Genomic DNA, 21,447 nt, shown 5'->3' with positions numbered 1-21,447 from the left:
AAAGCCAAAGGCATGAAAATTCATTAAAAACACCAAGTCCCATAAACTAGTTACAGATAAACATACAAAAAGAGCTTTCCTAAATGTCACTTAAAAATAGAAAATATAGTAAAAAAAGAAAAGATCCTATTCACAATATTAGTATATACATACATATATCTTTATGTATGTGTGTGTATATATTATATAAATAAGAAATGTATGTGACCTCAAGGAAAAATATTATAAAATCATACCTATAAACATTTAAAATGCTTGAATAATGCGAAGCATGCCATCTCCTCAGTGAGAGAATAACATGTTTTAAAGATGTCGATTTTTCCCAAATAAAATTATAGGCATAATTTAATTCTAATCATACCTGCCATACTGGAATTTTTTTTTTGAAGCATGACCCAATTATTTATTGTAATGTTTATTGGGGAAAAAAAGTGGAAAATTAAAATATTTTAAAGAAAAATAATGAAAAGGCCTACTTTACTAAAAATTAAAACAATAAAAAGCTGTACTAGAGCTTTTTGGGTGGCTCAGTGGATTAAGCCTCTGCCTTCAGCTCAGGTCATGATCTCAGGATCCTGGGATCGAGTCCCACATCGGGCTCTCTGCTCAGCGGGGAGCCTGATTTCCCCTCTCTCCCTGCCTGCCTCTCTGCCTACTTGTGATCTGTCAAATAAATAAAATCTTTAAAAAAAAAAAAAAAGCTGCACTAATTAAAATAGTGCAAGATGAAGACTCACGGAAGCATCAGTGTGATAGTCTATACACATAAATTCAAATATTCTACTTAAAAACTTTTAAGTAACCACTGGCATTTTTGTTATAAAGTATTAGTGAGAGAGAGAAGTATTGAGTGACTGGCATTAGACAATTGGTAAAAACATGAAAATCTCTTACTTTCTATTCTCACCACAAAACAAAAGTAAATTCACGATGGATTTGGGAGTGAAATACTAATATCAAAACCATAAAAATGGCTTTTATAACTAATTTTTCATAGCAATTTAAAGATTTTAAAAAACCTAAACCTACAAGTCACAGAAAATGCATAGTAGGCATGATGGGTAGATTTGATAGCATAAGTAAATGGAAAGTTCTGGTGTCGTTTTAGAAATCGTCACCAAAATGTAAAGACACATTCTTATGGCAGACCAAGGAATAGTGCCTTTATTATAATGTCTTATTATGTAAACTGAAAAAGATACATGGAACTCAAGAGCATAGACAACTCACCAAAGAAATGCAGTAAATTCATTGCATGTGAGAAAATGTTGACCTTACCAATGCAGCATGCAGATTCAACAATAGTGAGAAACCATTTGTTTATCAGCTTAGCAGTGATTTTTTTAAAGATTTTATGTATTCATTTGACAGAGATCACAAGTAGGCAGAGAGGCAGGCAGAGAGAGAGGAAGGGAAGCAGGCTCCCTGCTGAGCAGAGAGCCCAATGCAGGGCTCAGTCCCAGGACCCTGAGATCATGACCTGAGCTGAAGACAGAGGCTTTAACCCACTGAGCCACCCAGGCGCCCTGAGATTAGCAGTGATTTTTTAAAGACTTTATTTGTCAGAGAGAAAGAGAGAGAGCACAGTCAGACAGAGTGGCAGGTAGAGGCAGAGGGAGAAGCAGGCTCCCTGCCGAGCAGGAGCCAGATGTGGGACTCGATCCCAGGGCGCTGGGATCATGACCTGATTCGAAGGCAGTAGCTTAACCCACTGAGTCAGCCAGGCGTCCCAGCAGTGATTTATTTTTAACATTAATAGACAATGTGGGCAAATGTAGGATGACATAGGGAGTTTTATACATTGTCAGTGAGAATGGAAATCTGTAAAATAATTATAGAAAGCACTTAGACAGTACGTATCTTTAAAAGTGTTTTTATACACTGAGCTAATATAAAGCAAATTTTAGGCATGATAAAGTTCATCATAGCATCATTAATTGGTAAAAAAAAAAAAATGGACTTGGATGAAAAGCCCAATGATAAGGAACTCTAAACTCTGCTACCTTAGCACATTTTTGAATCATGTGTTACACAGCCTACGAAGATAACACAGTGACCTGGGGTCGGGGGGGAGGGATGCCTGGGGTGTAAGGTTAAATTAGGGAAAAGCCAGGATATAAAAATTTCCATACTCATATGGTTAAAAATCTACAAAAATAATGCATAATGAAGAGGAGAAGGAAAAATGCCAAGGCCACAGAATTAGCAGTATCAGAACCTTAAAACTCGGATATATCTGGCCCCAAATATCTGTGCTTTTTTCATTGTATTCAAATACTACTTCTTAACTTCAGAATATTTATATGGCAAACATAATTAGCAGCAATAGATAAAAGCAAATTCAACAACACATGACAGCCAAATGGAATATGTTTTTGCACAAGAATGAAAACATTGTCCAACCATAGCACAGTGATTCCTACCCTCTATCATAGGAAAGTCAAGTACTAACACCCATATGATCATTTCAGCAGATGTAGCAAAAGCTTTCAGCAACGCTTAGTATCCATTCTCAATAAAATCTCTAAAACTCATACCACAAAGATACTTCTCTCCTAGAGTAAGGCTTTTCCTTTTCAAACTAACACTCATCATGCTTAGTAGAAGCTGACTAGCAAATTAACTGAAGTCAGTGGGTCAGGGTGTGCCAGGTCCAAATAAATCTCAAATTCCTGTGGCTTCTCAAAAAAGACAAAGGGTGTAGCAAAACGAAGCATGATCAGGAAGAGACAAAAAACGAAGACTGACATTACTCTTGGGAACCTTGAAACCATTATGCTCAGTAAAAGAAGCCAGATGCAAAAGGCCATATCGTGTTGGATTCCATTTATATGAAATGCCCAGAATAGGCAAATTATACAAACAGAAGATGGACAAGGAGAGAATGGGGAGTAAGTGCTGATGGGAACAGGATTGTTTTGAGGGTGAAGAAATGTTCTGCACTTTGATAGTGGTGATCATTGCCCAACTTTGTGAATATACTAAAAGCCACTGACTTATACGCTTTAGAAGTAATTTGAAAATAAAATTTTAAGGGACCCAAAAAGAAACAAATATATTTGACTGCAAATGTAAAAACTTCTCTTACAAGTCAAAAATTACCATTAACTGAATTTTGAAACGAAGGGAAAACATACATGACAAAATAATAATATTCTAAAATGTTATTATTTAAAAGACAGCCATTAGAAAACATTTTCTGGGGGGGGCCAGGATGTGTACAAGCAATTCACTAAAGAAAAAATACAGATAGAAAAGGAGCAGCCCTACTAATTATAAAAGAAATGCAGATTAAAATGATGTACATTTTTGCTTACCAAATTGGCAAATATTTTACTGGTGGTGGGGGTGGGGGTGGTATTTGTTTTAGTGATAATGTGTGGTTGGCTATTAAATAAAATCATTTCCTTGAACTTCTCTAGTTCAACCTTTCTCCAAAACATTCGGCAGCATATATTAACAGCATATAAAATTAATGCATATAAAAATATGCATGCATATTTCTTACCTCAGTAAGTCCTAGTCTGAGAAGCAATCCTATTAAAAAAAAAAATCTTAGGGGCACAGATTTTTTTATTTGGATTTTTTGACAAAAAATCTGACTTGGGGCTCAGTCGGTTAAGTGTCTGACTCTTGATTTCAGTTCATGTTAGATCTTAGGGTCTTGGGATCAGTCCCCAGGTCAGGCCCGCTCTCAGCAGGGAGTCTGCTTGAGGATTCTCCTCCCTCTCCTTCCGTGCCTCCCCCTGCTCACGCGCACATCTCTCTCTCATATTTACGAAGAGTTTTAATAACATGAAAAATCATTATGGCATAATGTTCTGTGGAAACTAGTATATGAAATGTGCTTATCGGGGCACCTGACTGGTTCAGTCGATGGAGCAGGCCACTTTGATCTCAGGGTTGTGAGTTCAAGCCTGACGTTGGGTATGGAGATTATTTAAAACTAAAAACTCTCCAAAAACAACAAAAGAAGTGCTTATAGTGTGTTCTCCATTGCCTAGAATATGCATATACAGTATGTGTAGAAAGAGATTTGCCAAACTTTATTAGTAATGATTTTCCCCAAAATGTGGAACATTGGGAAACTTTTACCCCTTATCCAAATTTCCCTTTATTTCTGACTTTTTTTTTCTGAAACATGCAGAGAATTTTTATTTATTCTGTATGTTACTACTTACATTTATTTAAAAAACAGCGCTCAGATAGAAGCGCAGGCCAGGTGTTAGTTGGGTTCCAGGAGCTACTGCAATGAAATATATTACCCGGCATGATGGCGACAGTTTCTGAGTTATTTTCAAAGAAAATATTTTGCTTTTATATTCATAAGCATACTTTCATGTTCACCAAAAGTAATCTTAAATTCATAAAAATTAATGGAAGTAAAAGCCCCTCACTGACGCATAGGTCATCTTTCTGTCTACCCTAATTAATCTGGCGTATGCATTTGCATCAGTAAATTGAAAAATCTTGCCTCCATATAGTTTTGTTTAAACACTTCCTCAGGATTCTTTAGAGAAGAATTCAGATCAGGGTGATCATTAGGTTAATGTAAAGATGGAAACTGCTACCAAGAGGCAATATCCATAAATTTGGAGCTGCGTTTCTACACGGGAGAAGAATATTTGCTGGTGCTCAAATTGAAGGATTTAACAAGTTAATTATTGACACTGGCGATGTATTTTTACAGTCTGTCCTTGTGTTTCCTGCCCCAGGTGAATGCATGAGTCTGGCACAAGATTGCAAATTTACCAGCCACATTACATCAGAATTACTTTCTTTCTTTCTTTTTTTTTTTTTTAATTTCTTTTCAGCGTAACAGTATTCATTGTTTTCGCACCACACCCAGTGCTCCATGCAATCCGTGCCCTCTCCAGTACCCACCACCTGGTTCCCCCAAGCTCCCACTCCCATGCTTCCTTAACAACCAACATAGCGACAGCAATCCTTTTTTTTTTTACTAAGGGCTTATACATAATTACTCATGATTTCCTCCTAATTCAGACCTTAAGGCAGTGACAGCAACTTCAGACTTCCATTTCTTTTTTTCCTAATGATCTTACAAAGCAGGCATTCCAGGTAACCTGGGCCCAAAATGTAGACTTGGATGGCACCTGGATAAAAGGGAACTGTTTTGAAAGGAATGGGAAGCTGCAGATGTGTTGTGAGGGCCGCGCGTCTGTGTGTTCCTAGCTGCAGCCACCAGCGGGCAAAGCCACTTAAAGTACCTGCTCTTCCCCGGGAGTGTCACTGGGCTGTTGGGTTTTGTGAAGGAAGCCATGCTACTTTTAGGAGAGCCACACAGAGCTCGGCTGTTTGGGTGTCTGTAGGAGTTCCAGTACAGACTGCTGTCCTGTCCTAGGGAGGGAAAGATGCTGATCACACCCACCCCTCATAGAATTCTGGTGTATTCTCTCCACCCTCATGAGTCCCGACCTGTCTAATTACACACCTGATCCTCGCCCTTCTGAATCACTGAGATCCCGCCTTTCATTATGTCCACGGGATCTTTTACCTTGCCGGCAAAGTGCTTCGAGTAGTTTTATGCCTCTGCAAGTTCAAGTGCCTCCGATCAGCAAAGGCAATAAAGAGTGTGAACTGACAAACTAGAAAAACCTGAAAGAATGGATTAAGGCAAAGGCCACAAAAAAGAAGCAAAAACGAGGTGCATGTGTTTCTCAATTATACCACATTCTTCAGAACTGTTGTTGGGACTCTATGAAGTATATAATCAAGGAGGAAATATTTCCAGATTCCTTTTTGCACACCTTATAGTTGGCATGCTGCTTTGTCATATAAAATGTACTTTCTTCTAGGCTGTCTCAAAATGTTGTGAGAGTTGGAAGTTACGTGAATGCCTTGTATCAACCAATGGCTGAATAAATGTTTGAGTCCCGCCCTCTTCTTAGCCCTTCTCCAACCCTTCTTGACAATTCTGAAAACCCCTTCTTGATCCTAGCAAAACTGAGGCACAAAAAAGCAATGCCTACAAGATCTAGAAGTGACTAGCCAACACCTGAAGTCCAAGGCTAGGGTCCAGAGTACTCAACCACAGCCCTTTCAGACAACAAACCTTAGCTAGACTATGGCTGGCATTTTCAACCCCAAATAAGCTTTATAACTCTGGTAGTTTATTATGACAACCTGTGTTTCTGGTGTTCACAAAAGAAAATGTTCCTAATCACAAAGCAGCCTTGGTTTTTGTGAGAGTCCCACCAAATAACTCTAGGCTATGTTTAAAGGGCAGCCCAAAATGTTCCATAAGTCATAATTGCCACATTGAGAAGACGTCATGATGAATGGCTTTCAGTTCTCTGAATGCCTGCATTGTCATCTGGAAGCCTTTGCACAAGCCATTCCCTTTACCTGTGTCACTGTTCTCTACTCCCAGTTTTGACCTAACCCTACCAGGGTAATCACTGTCTCCCACACTCGTCTTTCTATCATTCGTTCTTGGGTTCTCAGATCCTGTTGACTCAACCCCATTGCCTCCACTCCAAGGTCAACTTCACAGGACACAGGGAGAGTGAGTTCTGCCCTTTCTCATTTCAATATTCCCTCTAGTCAACAATGCCAATGAGTAGAACAGATAAGCAAATGTGGCAATCCAACACACAGACCGCACAAACCTTTTTACTCCTGTTAAAACCAACCATGATGTTGGTCTTAAGCCACTGCCTGGCTTGCTACATTCAAACTTATGGTAAATCCAGAAATACAGAAATGGAACCTTAGTGTCTCAAGAATATGCTTGTGCTTTAATGAGATTTTTGTAGCAACTTCCTTAGCAGTTCTCACCTTGGCACGTGATCTGTGAAAACTGGTCACTCTATTTTTATTTCCTAACAACCTACATGACTCCTCAGAAAAATTGAGTCTTTGCAAATATGCCAGGATAAAACTGAGAGGGAAAACTGTCTACCTCTGTTCTATGCAAAAAAAAAGTGAAAGTTCTTCTATTAAAAGCGTGTTTATTAATCAGGAAAAATTAGGCACACGCTAATATCAGATGAATATTTGGAATTATTGTTGATTTCATTGGTTGGGCTGATGGTATTTTCATTCTTTTCTTAAGGCTTGGTATATTAGATAGTCATACTGAAGTATTTACATTATTTATTATGATATTATATGGATGTTTGGATAGGCTTTTAAATGGTCCAGGAAAAAAAAAAAAAAAAAGTGGGGGTCGGCCAGAACAGAAGAATGTTGCTAACAGCTGAAGCTGAGCAAAGAATACTCAGGGGTTGTTACACTGTCCTCTCTACCTATGGGTGTGGTTGAAATTTTCCATGACCAAACAATGTGTTTCCATCACATTTATTGGCTGTTAGCTGATAAACCTTGTGTTAGATATCCCTGAGACTTGGAGGAAAGGTGTCGCTGCTCAATCCACAAACAGGCAAATGCGTGTTGTCTAGGAAACCCAATTGTGTGAGGTTATAGAACAGTAAAAGGAGTCCCTTCTTAAAAAGCAAATCTAGCTGGTTCATTCTCAAGGTCACTTTTCATATTATGTAAGATTAAGTAAGAACTTAATAGCTTTATCCTCTGGGCTCCCCAGCACTTTGTATACACGTATGTATTAAGGCAATTTTCTCATTATATCATGACTAGTTTATGTGTCTGAATCTCCATAATGGCAAGAATTATTTCTTGTACAGTGATAACAGTCATAAAAAGCGGAGGCTCTGAATTCAACAACTCACATTCAAATCCTGGCACCTTCCCCTTAGGAGCCATATCATCTGGACAAGGTCCTAGACCAAAACCCTCCCTTTCCTCATTTGCATAATGGAAGCAATAATGGGACCTACTCTAATTGCTCTCCTTGTGAGGATGACAAAGTCTCACAAGTGGGTGTTGACACAATTCACTGAATCACTCCATTTTTCTCAGTTGAGTATGTTTCCTTGTGAGTCCCGTCACTACACTAACCATCCATGGGATTGTCACCCAGGCTCTTTTATTTCCTGACCCCACATTCTGTCCAGGCAACCAGGCTAGATTGGATGAAGTAGTACAATACTGAAAACCAAGTTCTTTAGAGGGAAATACAGACAACGTTAACCCCATTGCCATGTTGCCTATTTTCTAGACAGGCGAATGAAACATGGATATTATGGATTTGATGCCTTGATGGCCCCAGACCTCTTCCACTGAGGAAGGAATAACACTGAGATAAATGCACAGTCATGCACTAGAACTGGAACTGAAGAGCAGTCTAAGCCATGGCCCACTGTTGTGGCTTACTATCAAGTTGCCAAGATAATCAGTTTTCCTGTATCCTACCCAGTGACCCTGCTACCAACAGAGCAGAAGTGACTCTCCTCTACTTGGTTCCCCTGTCTTGGTATTCAGCGTTCTGACCTAGATATTAGAATATGGCCTTAAGGATTAATAAAGTCTTAGCCAGAGTCGACTGATCACATCCCCAAATATAACAGTGTCCAGTTAGACTTTAACATAAACCACAATATTCAGCAGAGTTAGGATGTTTGACATGTTTCATTCATCTGAAATATACCATCTCTAGGATGGAAATGCATCTTACAATGGCGTGGCACGATATAATTGGCAGTTTAATGGTATATCTTACCATCATGGTATCTTAGATTTTATAAGAAGCAATCAAATGACATCTTTGGTGCCCAACCTTATATTAATATAATATTTGACACATGGAAACTTATAGCCTTAGGTGAATTGCTGGCCCAAGGTGCTGAAGGTGATTTCTGGGTCTGTAGAAAGTCTTTTGAGTCTCTGTATCCTTTAAACTCTGCTATTGCTAATAGAAAATAAACATCAAGATAAAGGAAGAACATATGAGTTCTTTGAATCCCTGAACTTTAATTTGAAAAAGAGTCTTTCCTAAACATCATTGTTTTTGATTGTATGTGTCATTATGGAATGGTGCTGCAGATCCTGACCCTCCCTCTCAATTCTACTGGCTCTCCTAGTAAGTGAATGAAGACAATGGGAAAAAAGGAGTTGGCTAAATCCAGCTTCTTCCCCCCCCAAGATGCCTCATAACAGAATCATTTCCCTTCACACACGAAAACTACCTTCTCCACCCATCATCAGCCTTGTCATCGAGTTCCCTGGTGAGTCACGTAAACACATGCTGGAGGAACTTTCTTTTTGGAAGTCATCTGGATGACACCCCTATACCCCAATTTTCCCATTGCCTATGTGATCACATTTCTCTTTTCTCCTGGTGTGCTGACCTTCAATTTCATATTCCCATCTTCCAGGACATATGCCTCTTTCCAAATCAGCTTCTGCAGGAGCAGTCACCACTGGTCAGTCCCGTTGATGGCACAGCTTGCTTCAATTTTGTCAAAACACTGTCAAAACCAGAAGGGGAAAGGGCCTTGAAAAAGTTAATGTCCTCGGGGGCCAGGGACTTTCTTGATTTTCTGATTTTAAAAATGAGACTCAGGGGAGAGGGATTTCCTCAGAGTGACACCATTAGGAATACCATTAGGAACACAACCTTGGCCACTAACACTAGCCTCCAGGGAGTGTATACCTCTTCCCTCAGTTTAGATTGTCTCCAACTTCAATCTCCAGAAAAGCAGGTGAATTGCAACACTGGGCAGCTGTCATCTTTTTTGTCGTCTTTCTGGATTATAATAAAAGGCTATGAGAACATCCTGGATATCACTGTTATAACCCAGAGAGTAATGGTTTATAGGTGCAGCAATGTGGTTAGGAAATAGGGCTTGGAGGCACACCTGCAAATGACTTTATTTAAGATCAAGGAAGAATGAATTGTCCACATCAAAGAGTGGAGGACATACAGAAAGGGTCAAAGCATGACCCAAGCTATATCCCTGGCATCCTCACTCAACTGGGTATAGGTTCTTCATCTTTGACCCTTTTAATACGTTCTCCATTTGGTGATCTTCCTGGCTGGATTCATTTTACTGTAAACCTATTGTTTACTATAAAATTATAAGACATTGACATTGACTTGGGGATTTATTCTCTTCCCCGTGCTATTGAACATCTTGGCTATGCTCCTTCTTGAGCAAAAGCACACACATGGATTCAGAAATTTAACTCAAATAAAGATGATAAAATCAAAACTTAACAGACTTAGTGGTGAGAGGTAGGGTTCCTCTTAATCTAGCTATCTGGTCATTTGCTCTCTGTAAAAGTGTGAGGCCTCCATGCTCAGATCTTCATGTTGTCCTCTCTTAGACATTTGCCAACACAGTGCAGAGAGGTCCAATCTAAACCTTCCCTTCCCTCTTCTTCCCACTCTCCTTTGACATTTTTTTTTTCCTCCAGAAGTCCCACCTCCCTCCAGAAGTCCCAAGATGCTTCAGATGTATTGTGAATTTTCAGTCTCCAGCTTAGCTGTTTTCTCTTCCACCTTTTAAAACTGCTCCAAACAGCAGAAGGGGAGGGTTTTCATTCCCAAGTAGAAAGGGAGGACACGTGGACTACGGGCACAGTTTCCTTTGCATTTTCTTTCTCTTTGGATTGCTCCTAACTACCTCAAGTGTTAACTCCCTGCCAGTAGCGCTGACTCAGAAAAAAAGGTGATAAATCAGGTCCAGCCAGCATAAAAGAAGGAATTTAATGTGTGGCATTAAGCACTGATGCCTCCGCTGAAGGTCCACTGGGTCCACCTTCTTTATTTTTGGAAGCACATGAAATCTGGACTTGACAGTGACCCATGTATATTGTGTTTCTTATTAAGCATCTATTACTGTTGTAGAACCTCGGGATCACCCCTCCTGACTCTGTTCTCAGCTGTTTCTGGAGGGCCCGAGACTGTCTTAAAATTTTCCCAAATATGAACATATACCATTCTTTTTTCTTAGGCTCTGGTTCCTTAAAAGGAGGCATCTCTGCAATGCACATTATGAAGGTCTTTCTGGAACTTGCCACCATTTCCCTTCCCACCACAAGGTATTCATGTCCCGAAAGTTGACCTGAGTCCATCTCAGTGACTTGTGATACTCTATGAAAGAGGAAAAGTCTCTTTTCCCCCCACACCCTTTGTAACAACAATCTAGCATAACGATTGCAAGTAGCACTGCTCACATTCCCAACATCCAATGAAGACTGTCCGTGAACTCCAGTTTTTTTTTGAGACAGAGTGCCCCAGAGTGGGCCAGAGGACCCCCTCTGAGATTCTGCTCCCTAAATCTGCCTCTCTGTTTCCAGTTACTCCTAACCAGCTTCCATAGCCTCCTGAATTAGCCAATTAAGTAAAGCCTTGTGTTTTATCTTAAAACCTTCAATTCATGTGGTTTTACATTTTTGAAGGTGGTAATATAATCTCCTAAATGTGTCTGCATTGGTTTTGTTCATGTTTTGTCTTTATCTTTTGGGGAGGAGGTTGGAGGGGCGAAAGGAGGGAATGCGATTAGGAAAGGGATTGGGGAAAGGAGAGCAAAATGTTTCGATCAAGCACCGAACTGTTTTCCAGTGCCAGTACTGGCTGATTCACTACCAACTCCAGTGCCAAGCGAAGGCTCTTTCAAGGTGTTTTTGTCCCAGAATTGTTCATTTAGGCCAGGTGGTAACTGCAGACTGTGTGCCTTTCTACATCATGCTGCACATACAGAATATTGTAGTAGAGTTCTCAAATTAAATCCTGACATGGGTCCCAATGAACATCATTTTGAAAAGAATGGCCGTAGGAAAGGTCTAGGGAGTTATAAATGATTGAGTGACTTACCTAATCATCTAACAGCTTCTAGAAAAATTGACACTGAAATCTACCACTTCTTTGTTCCTAAACATACACACACCATATTGCATGTATAGAAGCATGGTTTGAGATTTTTTTTAAAGATGGGGAGGGGAGGGAGAAAGGAAGTGAGGCGGGAAGAAAAGAGAAAGAGAAGGTGGTCTATTTAAAGAGCTATATACTCTGAATCCTCTACTTAAGTTGTTTTGCTTCTGTAATGAAATTTTGTTATCAAAATCCAAAAGAGGATTTTGCCTGAGCAGGCTAAGAAGATGCTCCATTTCAGTAAATTTAAGACCTAGATTCTATTTAAGTGTTAAATAAATTTAATAAATTTAACACTTAAATAGAACCTCTTCACTAGGTCATTCAGCTGTAGGCCTCAGGAGCGGTGCTCAGTGACTGTTGGCTAGTGTCAGATAGTAATGCCATGGATTTGTGGAGCACTTAAAAGCCTTCAAAGCCAACTTGCATATATAATCTCATTTGAGCCCTGAAACGACTCAGTGAGGCAGGGAGGCCAGGTCATCTTAGGCCCATTTTACAGATTAGCAGTTCTCAGACTATTTAGGTTTAGGGCCATCGGAGGTCATGGTACTTTTTGAGGGACAGTGTGAACTACTGTCATTTTAAATTACATAGCAACTAATTGTAGATTCTGGGGCAGGCAATGTCCAGTGATGGGTCAGGCAGAAACCATGTGGGCTTTGGGAGAGAAGGTGATTAGAGCCAGGACTTGGTTTAGGTGAGGGTAGAAGCACAGTAGAGTGCCCAAGGCAAAAGCAGACTTTTCTATAGAGGAGATTTGAAGGCTTTTTAGAACCCAAATTCAAGGAGCAAGTTAGCAGGCTAAACTAGACAAAGCAAGAGGATTAGAGTAACAGACATAATAATGCAGAGAAAGGGGTCAGAAGCCCAGGTATTTGGATTTGAACAGGTTTGGAGTCCCTGGGTTCCTGCTGATTTCATGATGGCCAAGTAGGACACTGAAATTAGCCAAAAATTTGGAACCAAAATGCTGAAGTCAGGTCAGGTTGGTCATCTTTAACCCTGATGAGATGGGCTGGACCCATCCTTGGAGACTCTTCTCCAAGACCTAGATGTAGCATAAGAGAAGTTTGACCCTTGTCATCCTTTGATAGGAACTGATGATAGATGATGTAGGAAAAGATGTTAGGGTGCAAAGCCGATGGCCAAGAAAAAATTTTGAGATGTCTTTGGTGGAAAAAAGTGGTTTTATAAAAGCATGGGGACAGGACTTATGGGCAGAAAAAACTACACTGGGGTCATGAGGAGTGGTCCATTATATACCATCAAGTTGGGAGGGGGTTAGGGATAGCATAAGTCTCTAAGGAATGGAAGCAAGGTTTCCAGGACCTTGAGTGGGCTAGCTATTGTTGGTGAAAGTTCATTTATTACTGTGTAATAAAACCTGAGTCATGGGACCCTTCAGATGTTTATTGGTGAGTCATATGCTTGGGGGATGGTTGCCAACATGTATCTTGGTGGGTAGAGATAGAGGAAGATTTCAAAGGAATTGTTATATGTTAAAGTATACTTATAGGATCCTGGGGGTAAGCTAAGATTGCCTTCTGCCCTTAGTGAGGTACTAACATCGAGGCAGTTGAGTCCCTAGAGCAATATAATTCTGCCTGTTCCAAGCACTTGTCAGTGGGCTTAGATAGTAAGGAAATTGAATAATTTTTCTTCTACCTTTGTTTCTCACATCAAGAGAGACCTCTGGTGCAAAGTGCTCTCATTAGAGCTTGTCCTGCATGGGATCTGGGGAGAGTGGAGGGAAGTTAAGACCACCAATAAGTCAGAGCACATGAACAGTGATCACAATTGGACTCCTCATCCAAGGATAGATGGACCAAAATCAACTCCCCCAGGAATGTGTGGATTCCCTTCAGAAGTTACCATAGAGGAAAATGACAAAGAGAGTTTCTTGGAGGGTTAGTTATAGGGAGTTGAGTAGGAAAAGGATATGCAACAGTCCATACAACGGGAGAGAATGTTCCCATTTTGACCAGTGGTATTACTACCTCTTCAACGTATAAGGCTCTTAACAGTGGCATTCTCTGACTCTTTTCTGTCCTTTATGTACTTAGAGTATATGCAAACTTGACAAGTATTCGTTGAGTGGGTGCCTTGTGTCTATCTGACATGTGAAGAAAACATTGCCTTCTGCTGCATTGCAACTCCTGTAAAATTCCTCCTACTCTCACAAATCAACTTCTGTAAATCCCAGTATGCTTTTCTGAATCCAGTGTCCCTGCCTCTAGCCTGTAGAGCATTATCATACTAATGATTTTTCCTAGTCGTTGTCCCCACTCAAGAACCCTTAAGTCTCCTTCTTTTTTTTTTTTTTAAAGATTTTATTTATTTATTTGACAGAGAGAAATCACAAGTAGATGGATAGGCAGGCAGAGAGAGAGAGAGAGAGGGAAGCAGGCTCCCTGCCGAGCAGAGAGCCTGATGCAGGACTCGATCCCAGGACCCTGAGATCATGACCTGAGCCGAAGGCAGCGGCTTAACCCACTGAGCCACCCAGGCGCCCTTAAGTCTCCTTCTTGGTTGCTTATTAACCTCAAAGTTCTCCCCTTGAAGTCCCTCCATAGTCTGACCCCAATTTACTTATCATCCAACCTTAGCTTTCTCTTACATCACCTCCAACCTGCCCTGCATAGGGGAATTCAATGTTCAAGTGTTTAACTTTCTTACACCTCAAATCTCCATATGTCACATACTAACACTCTGTTGTCTTTCATGTACAAAACTGTTTTCTATTTATCTTTACCAGCATTGATATTTTCTCAGAACTTTTATTTCAGAGCTAAAAAACATTTGCAAAGAGCAAGTAATCGTATCAGCTTTTATATTTTCATTAAATGTGTAATAAATAAATGTGATTCTGAGGCCAGAGTAAACACACAAGCCACTGAGGGGGAAAATGCTTAACATGCTCTATGAGACAGGACTTCAGTAGGTTATACAGAAAACATCACAAGGCAATGGAGAAGGATTGATTGACATTCAGTAACTTGACTGTAGAGAAATGCATGTGTGTTCTCTCTTCCCATAACAATAAATAGTGAAAGAAAGATTAAAATGTACATAGACACAACAGGGAAGCAGTGTATATAATATTGTATTTGTTGAGAGGTGAGTACATCTTTTATCCTTCATGTTGTTAAAAAGAAGACCATACAAAATGGTATCCTTTGGGTTAAGACCCCAAGTTGGTAAACCAAGATTTAATACCTAACCCAACTGTAGTTTCAACCACACCCCCCTCCCTGCAAAATGTAACCTTTAACCAGGCAGTCAGGAATTTTATAGTCAGTACCAACAAGGCACCTTATCACCAGGGCCCTCTTCATACCCTCAAAGGAGGATAAGGTAATCCACCTACTAAAACCCTTTTGTCCCCAAATGCAGGTTGCTTCACCTATAATAAACCTTCTGTTTATGACTTTCTGGGCCTACCTTTAAAAACCTTTCACTTTTTTTTTTCATTTATTTATTTTCAGCATAACAGTATCATTATATTTTCACCACACCCAGTGCTCCATGCAATCCGTGCCCTCTATAATACCCACCACCTGGTACCCCAACCTCCCACCCCCCCTGCCACTTCAAACCCCTCAGATTGTTTTTCAGAGTCCATAGTCTCTCATGATTCACCTCCCCTTCCAATTTACCCCAACCCCCTTCTAACTCCCCATGTCCTCCATGCTTTTTGTTATGCTCCACAAATAAGTGAAATCATATGATAATTGACTCTCTCTGCTTGACTTATTTCACTCAGCATAATCTCTTCCAGTCCTGTCCATGTTGCTACAAAAGTTGGGTATTCGTCCTTTCTGATGGAGGCATAATACTCCATAGTGTATATGGACCACATCTTCCTTATCCATTTGTCCGTTGAAGGGCATCTTGGTTCTTTCCACAGTTTGGCGACTGTGGCCATTGCTGCTATAAACATTGGGGTACAGATGGCCCTTCTTTTCATGACATCTGTATCTTTGAGGTAAATAACCAGCAGTGCAATGGCAGGACTTCCTGGGCCTGCCTTTAAAAACCTGTCACTTTTTGTAACCCATTGGAGTTCCCCTCACCTGGTAGATGGGACGCTGCCAGAGTCGTGAATCATTTAATAAAAGCCAATTAGATCTCCGAATTTACTTGGATGAATGTTGTTTTTTAACAATGTATCTTGATTGTCTTGGGTTTTTAGAATGTGTTTTAATTTAAAAGGCTTAATGTAAAAACTAGAATTATTTTTGGTTATTAGGAAAAATATGATAGACATAAATAACCACAAAATAAGAGTATCTTTTCAATCATATAACCAATGCAAAAATGTCAAAAGGCACCATAAATTTGACTGAAAAAAATTTAATTTCTGTACTAAAAAAGAAACATCAATCACTAAAACACTTAAAATATAAAGATCCTCTTACCAATTCAAAATTAAACAGACTTAGTTTAAAAAATAACTGGCAAATACTAAATAACTTCATATTAAAAAATAGAGATGTGTTCAACCATATTAATAATAGTGGAAGTACAAATTAAAACTAATAAGAAGTCCATGGACTGCTAGTGTTTGCAAATAGGTGTAAGCACTCCAGACAGAAGTTTGACATTACACATTAAAATCACTAACAATAGTTATATTCCTAGGAAATCACTCTAAGAGAAATAAGGGTTTCCACAATGGTTTATTAGATACTCATCTCAGTGTTGTTTTATGACTGTAAGGTTGTAAAAGACTTAATACAAAGAAAGTTAATTAAAACGTGATGCACTAAAATGATAAAGTGATATGTAGGCAACAATTCAAACTCATGTGGTGTGGAGGTACCTGGGTCACTCAAGTTGGTTAAACACCCAACTCTTGATCTCAGCCCAGGTCTTGATCTCAGGGTCATGGGTTCAAGTCCTGCGTTGGGCTCCACTTAAAAATACAAAACAAAACAAAACACATGGTCCAACTACATTAGATAATGGGTAAGTGACCCTGGCATAACACTAAGCCTTAAGGAGTAGAACAAATACAAAATCGTGTAATAATGTAATGGCAATTCAGTAAAACTGAATTATATATATTGTGATACTGTGATGTATAATAACAAATATTTGCTCTTCTGCCAGTTCCCAAAACCCTACAGTGACTGTAATAAGGTAGGTAAATGTGCTTTTGTTGTGCTAATAGAGTGAATTTTGGAAAGCCCCGAGGTAACTTAACCTGGGGGCTGGCTGACAAGGAAACCAACCTTGTGGTGGGTGGGTTGGAATTTTCAGCACCACTTCCCTCCCCAAACTCAGGGAAGGGAGAGGGGTTGGAGGTCTACTGGACCACCAGTGGCCAATGATTTAATCAACCGTAACTACATTATGAGCCTCCATAAATACCCCGAAAGAACCAGATTCAGAGAGCTTCCGGGTTGGTGACCAAGCGGACATAAAAGGGAGAATGAGCCTGGAGATGGCCTGGGAGCTCCAAGCCCTTTCTCCATTCCTCGCCCTGTGCGTCTCTTCTGTCTGGCTGTTCCTGAGTTATTTCCTTCTACCAAAAAACCTGGTAATCTAGTAAGTAAAATGTTTCTCTGCTCTGTGAGCCACTCAAGCAAATTAATCAAACCCAAGGAGAGGGTCATGGGAACTTCTCAATCATAGCCAGTCGGAGCACAGGTAAACCACCTGGGCTTGTGACTAGGGTCTGAAGGGGCAGGGTCTTTTGGGGACTGTACCCTCCACCTGTGGGATCTGACGCTATCTCTGAGGAGACAGTGTCAGAATTGAGTTGAATTATAGGACACTCTGTTGGTGTCCCAGAATTGCCTTTTGGTGTGGGGGACCCCCCCGCAAACGCACACATATTACATATACGTATGTGTGTGTGTGACATCAAAATACTGTGGTGATAATATAATCTTAGAGATCGTGTACCCCAGTTGCTTTTCTACTTTCTAGTTTTCAGTATTTTCAAATGGTTTTCTAATAAAAATAATCAGAAATACGTAATTAACTACAGATTTTTACAAGAAACAGCGAGTCTGTTAGAGAGATTGTAAGCCTCCTGTGGAAATGGGGGTGAGACAGAGTAAATAAAGATTTCCAGAATGTCATGGGGGTTTCCGCTTCTCCCAGCGGAGTACCACAGACCGCCCACAGAAGCCGGAGGCATGGGTTTGCCCCATGCTGGCAGGATTCGCTCGGTGCCAACTGCTGCCATAATATTAAGAAGCTCACTTTCGTGAACACTTTGCCCTGGCACAGTTTTCCACACTTATACTTTCGTTCACTTCCCTAAAGGCACATTGCAGGGGTTGAATGAAGAGTGCGAATGGTCCTTTTCCACGAGTCTTTTTCTCCACATGATCCAAGATGTGTACTCTTCACACGACCCACCGTTGTGACTCCTGCCCCATTACCGTGAGCAAGTGCCAAGTGCCTTTTGAATCCTAGAGCTCCTTCCTGCTCAGTTTCTGAACTAGCCATCGGCTCAGGGACCTCTCACGGTTTTGCTTCCTCATAGTCAAGGGATCACTGAAGGTTATAAATTCCTACTTTAGTGCTGAAACTCTAAGCAAATATGGCTGTTTGTTTTGACTAATGGTTTAGTTTTTTGTTTTTTCCTTTTTTTCTTTTTTTGGTCTGGTAAAGAACTTAAATCCGCAGTCGCAGTCGCCCACCTGATCTCTGGGAAGAATTGTTACATTTCCCGTCAATATCACAAGGCTGATCTTGGGAAGGGCCAGTTTAACCAGTTGTTAAATTATGGGAATATATAATGGCTGGTAAGTACCCTCTGCCCCCCAGCCCCACCCTCACGTCCCAACCCCGCGAGGCTGACTCCTCCCCACCACTAGGACATTCTGGATCTCCCCCAAATCCAGCAACTGAAAATGTTAATACCTGGCAGACTAGCCCTCTTTCCATCCCTCCCCCTGCCACGAGCAGATGCCCAGCTGTTGTCCAGTCTGAATGATCAGCCTCCAAGTCACTCAGGGTGTTACATATTTTGAACGACACTCCTGCCTCCTCGTTACGGTGTGGAAGACATGCCACCCAGACCAACATAAATCCATCCCATTGTTTAAAAAAACTTCTAGCGCAGTGGTTCTTGAACTTGAGCTTGCAGCAGAATCACCTGGACTGCGTGTTAAAATCGCCCCACCTGGGCCCTACCCTCAGATTCTAATTCAGTAGGTCCTGGGTGGGGTCTGAGAATCTGCCTTTCTCACGATCTCGGGCAATGCTAATGCTAGTGCTCCTGGTCCTGGGGTCACCGACAGCTCCCTGATCGAACCATAGCTCTGGAGCACTGCTTCTCAAAACCAGTGTGCACAAGAATCCCCTGGGGAACCTTATAATCCAGATTCTTATGCAGTGATTGCAGGATGGAGCCTGACGTTCTCCCCGTCTGTCAAGCTCCCAAGTGCTAGTGTTTATAAATGACCTTGATTAACAAGGTCTTACAGCATGAAGAGAATTCACCCTCCTCCTGCACATAAAGTCCTAGCTGTAAATCCTTTATCCTTTCTGTATGCAATTCCCTTTTCACCCTCCTTCTTGCATGTATTATTCTTTTTGTTGTTGTTCCTGTAGCTCCTTTTCTCCCCCTCCCCCAAAATTCCCAGGTGATGCTGATACTGTTGGTCTGAACAGCGTACTGAGTGGCAAGACTCTAGGAGTGGGTCCAGTTCTCTGCCGCTCCGGCAGAGCACTTTAGGGAAGCCCCTCCTTTCCTTTCCGGGCCTAGATCCTTGAGCTACTCCCTCTCAGCACTCACCGGATAGCTAAACCTCCACAGAGAGGAAGATTTCACCAGGGCTTTTGTTCAGAGAGCACTAAAGTGACTTTTTCCCCTTAGGATAAGACTAATAATGGTCTGAGATTTCTATTGGTTATTTACCTACTTTTATGGTATTTAACATTCTTGCGGGGGTGGCCGGGTGTAGGGGAGCGGAGGGAGAGAAAGAATCTCAAGCAGGCTCCATCCCCAACACAGAGCCTAATGGGGGACTCGATCCCATAACCCTAAGATCATGACCTGAGCTGAAATCAAGAGTCAGACGCTTAACCGACTGAGCCACCAGGCACCTCTACTTACCGTTCTGATAGGCCTCTGTAAATTCTGAGGTAGAGTCCAAGCAATATGTAGGAATGATTTAGCTATTTATTTTTTATTTTGTAAAAAAAAATTTTTCCCTTTCTTCTCTTGTGCCCTTCCTTTCTACCTTTTGCTCTCATCAGCCTTTTTTCCTCTTTCCTTCTCTTCTTCCCACTCTGTTTTTGTCAATTTTTTTCAAGATTTAGAATTCCCAACCCCCTACCAGGATTCCGCCCCGGATAAACTAAAACACAGAGGCACACACAGCACACACGCACACCCTGGACTTCTCAAAGGGAGACTCCACCCAGATTACATTCAAGGTTCCTGCTCCCAACAATGAGGTCAGAAATGAGTCTAGGAAAATACATGTGAGTGCATGTCAGGGAAACAAAGAAGGCAGTCAAGTGCAAATTCCAGTTAAGAATAAACAGATTTCAGGGCGCCTGGGTGGCTCAGTGGGTTAAAGCCTCTGCCTTTGGCTCGGGTCATCATTCCAGGGTCCTGGGATCGAGCACCGCATCGAGCTATCTGCTCAGCGGGGAGCCTGCTTCCCTTTCTCTCTCTCTGCCTGCCTCTCTGCCTACTTGTGATCTCTCTCTCTCTGTCAAATAAATAAATAAAATCTTTAAAAAAATAAAAAAGAAACAGATTTCTGTAGGCTGTCAACTTGTACTCTGACAGTGTGAGCAAATTCTGAAGAAAAGTCTACAAATGCTGAAAGGCAGAATTACTGACCCAGCCTTGCTCAACTTCCAGGAACCCCAGAATGTGGCAGGAGTTTTTTGGCATTGCAGCCCGAGGGTTAATTCTGTACTAATTTCTTTACAAATGCAGTGGAGGAAAGTTCTGGAAAAGCTAATCCTACAAGAAAAAGGAAGATAGAAATGATAGATGTGGTCTTAAAGCAGAGAAGAAAGAAATTCACTCCCCAAGTTCAGTTCATCCATTCTAAATGGCTTTCTAAGAGACCTGCATATTTTAACGGACCCCACGTTCCTCCCTGTGTGACAGTGATAGGTGACCCAGACTTGAATTCTAAATTCTGCCTAGGATAACTTGTCTAAACTTGCAGTACTGTACCTTGGCCATCTCACTTGTAGAGAAGAAGCGGTCCCCTTAATTAACTGGGTACTTGCAAGGTAACCTAAATAAAGTGATGCTTAGAACTGAGCCCACACATTAAAGCAGTGGTTCCTAATTGGGAGCTTGAAGGATGTACAATATGTATCAACATCTGTCTTTCCTTCTTGGATGAAAAAGAGAGAAAAGGAGAAGGAAATGATAAGATCTTCAATATATGGCCAGGAAAAAAAAAAATTCCTGCCTGTGATGGTAGAAACATCAGCATCAGGGGTCTCAAACTCAAATGCCAACAGAAACCAGCTAAGTAGTATAAATAAGTAGGGACACCCTAGAGGCAAAGGGAAAGGAATGACATTAGAAAAACTTCTAATGCCTACTGTAGTAGAAGTCAAATAGCTGCATGCCCACAACAGAAAGGCCCCTTGCCACTCCACCTTGAGTTCTTCTGAAGTGGTAAAAGATGGCGGGGATAGTGGTTGACCGGAAAGAGTATGGCCCCTCCAGAGGGGCGGTCACTGCTCTGCGC

This window comes from Mustela nivalis, assembly GCF_964662115.1.
Source record: "Mustela nivalis genome assembly, chromosome: 13".
Lineage (NCBI taxonomy): Eukaryota > Metazoa > Chordata > Mammalia > Carnivora > Mustelidae > Mustela > Mustela nivalis.
This window is presented reverse-complemented; position numbering follows the sequence as displayed.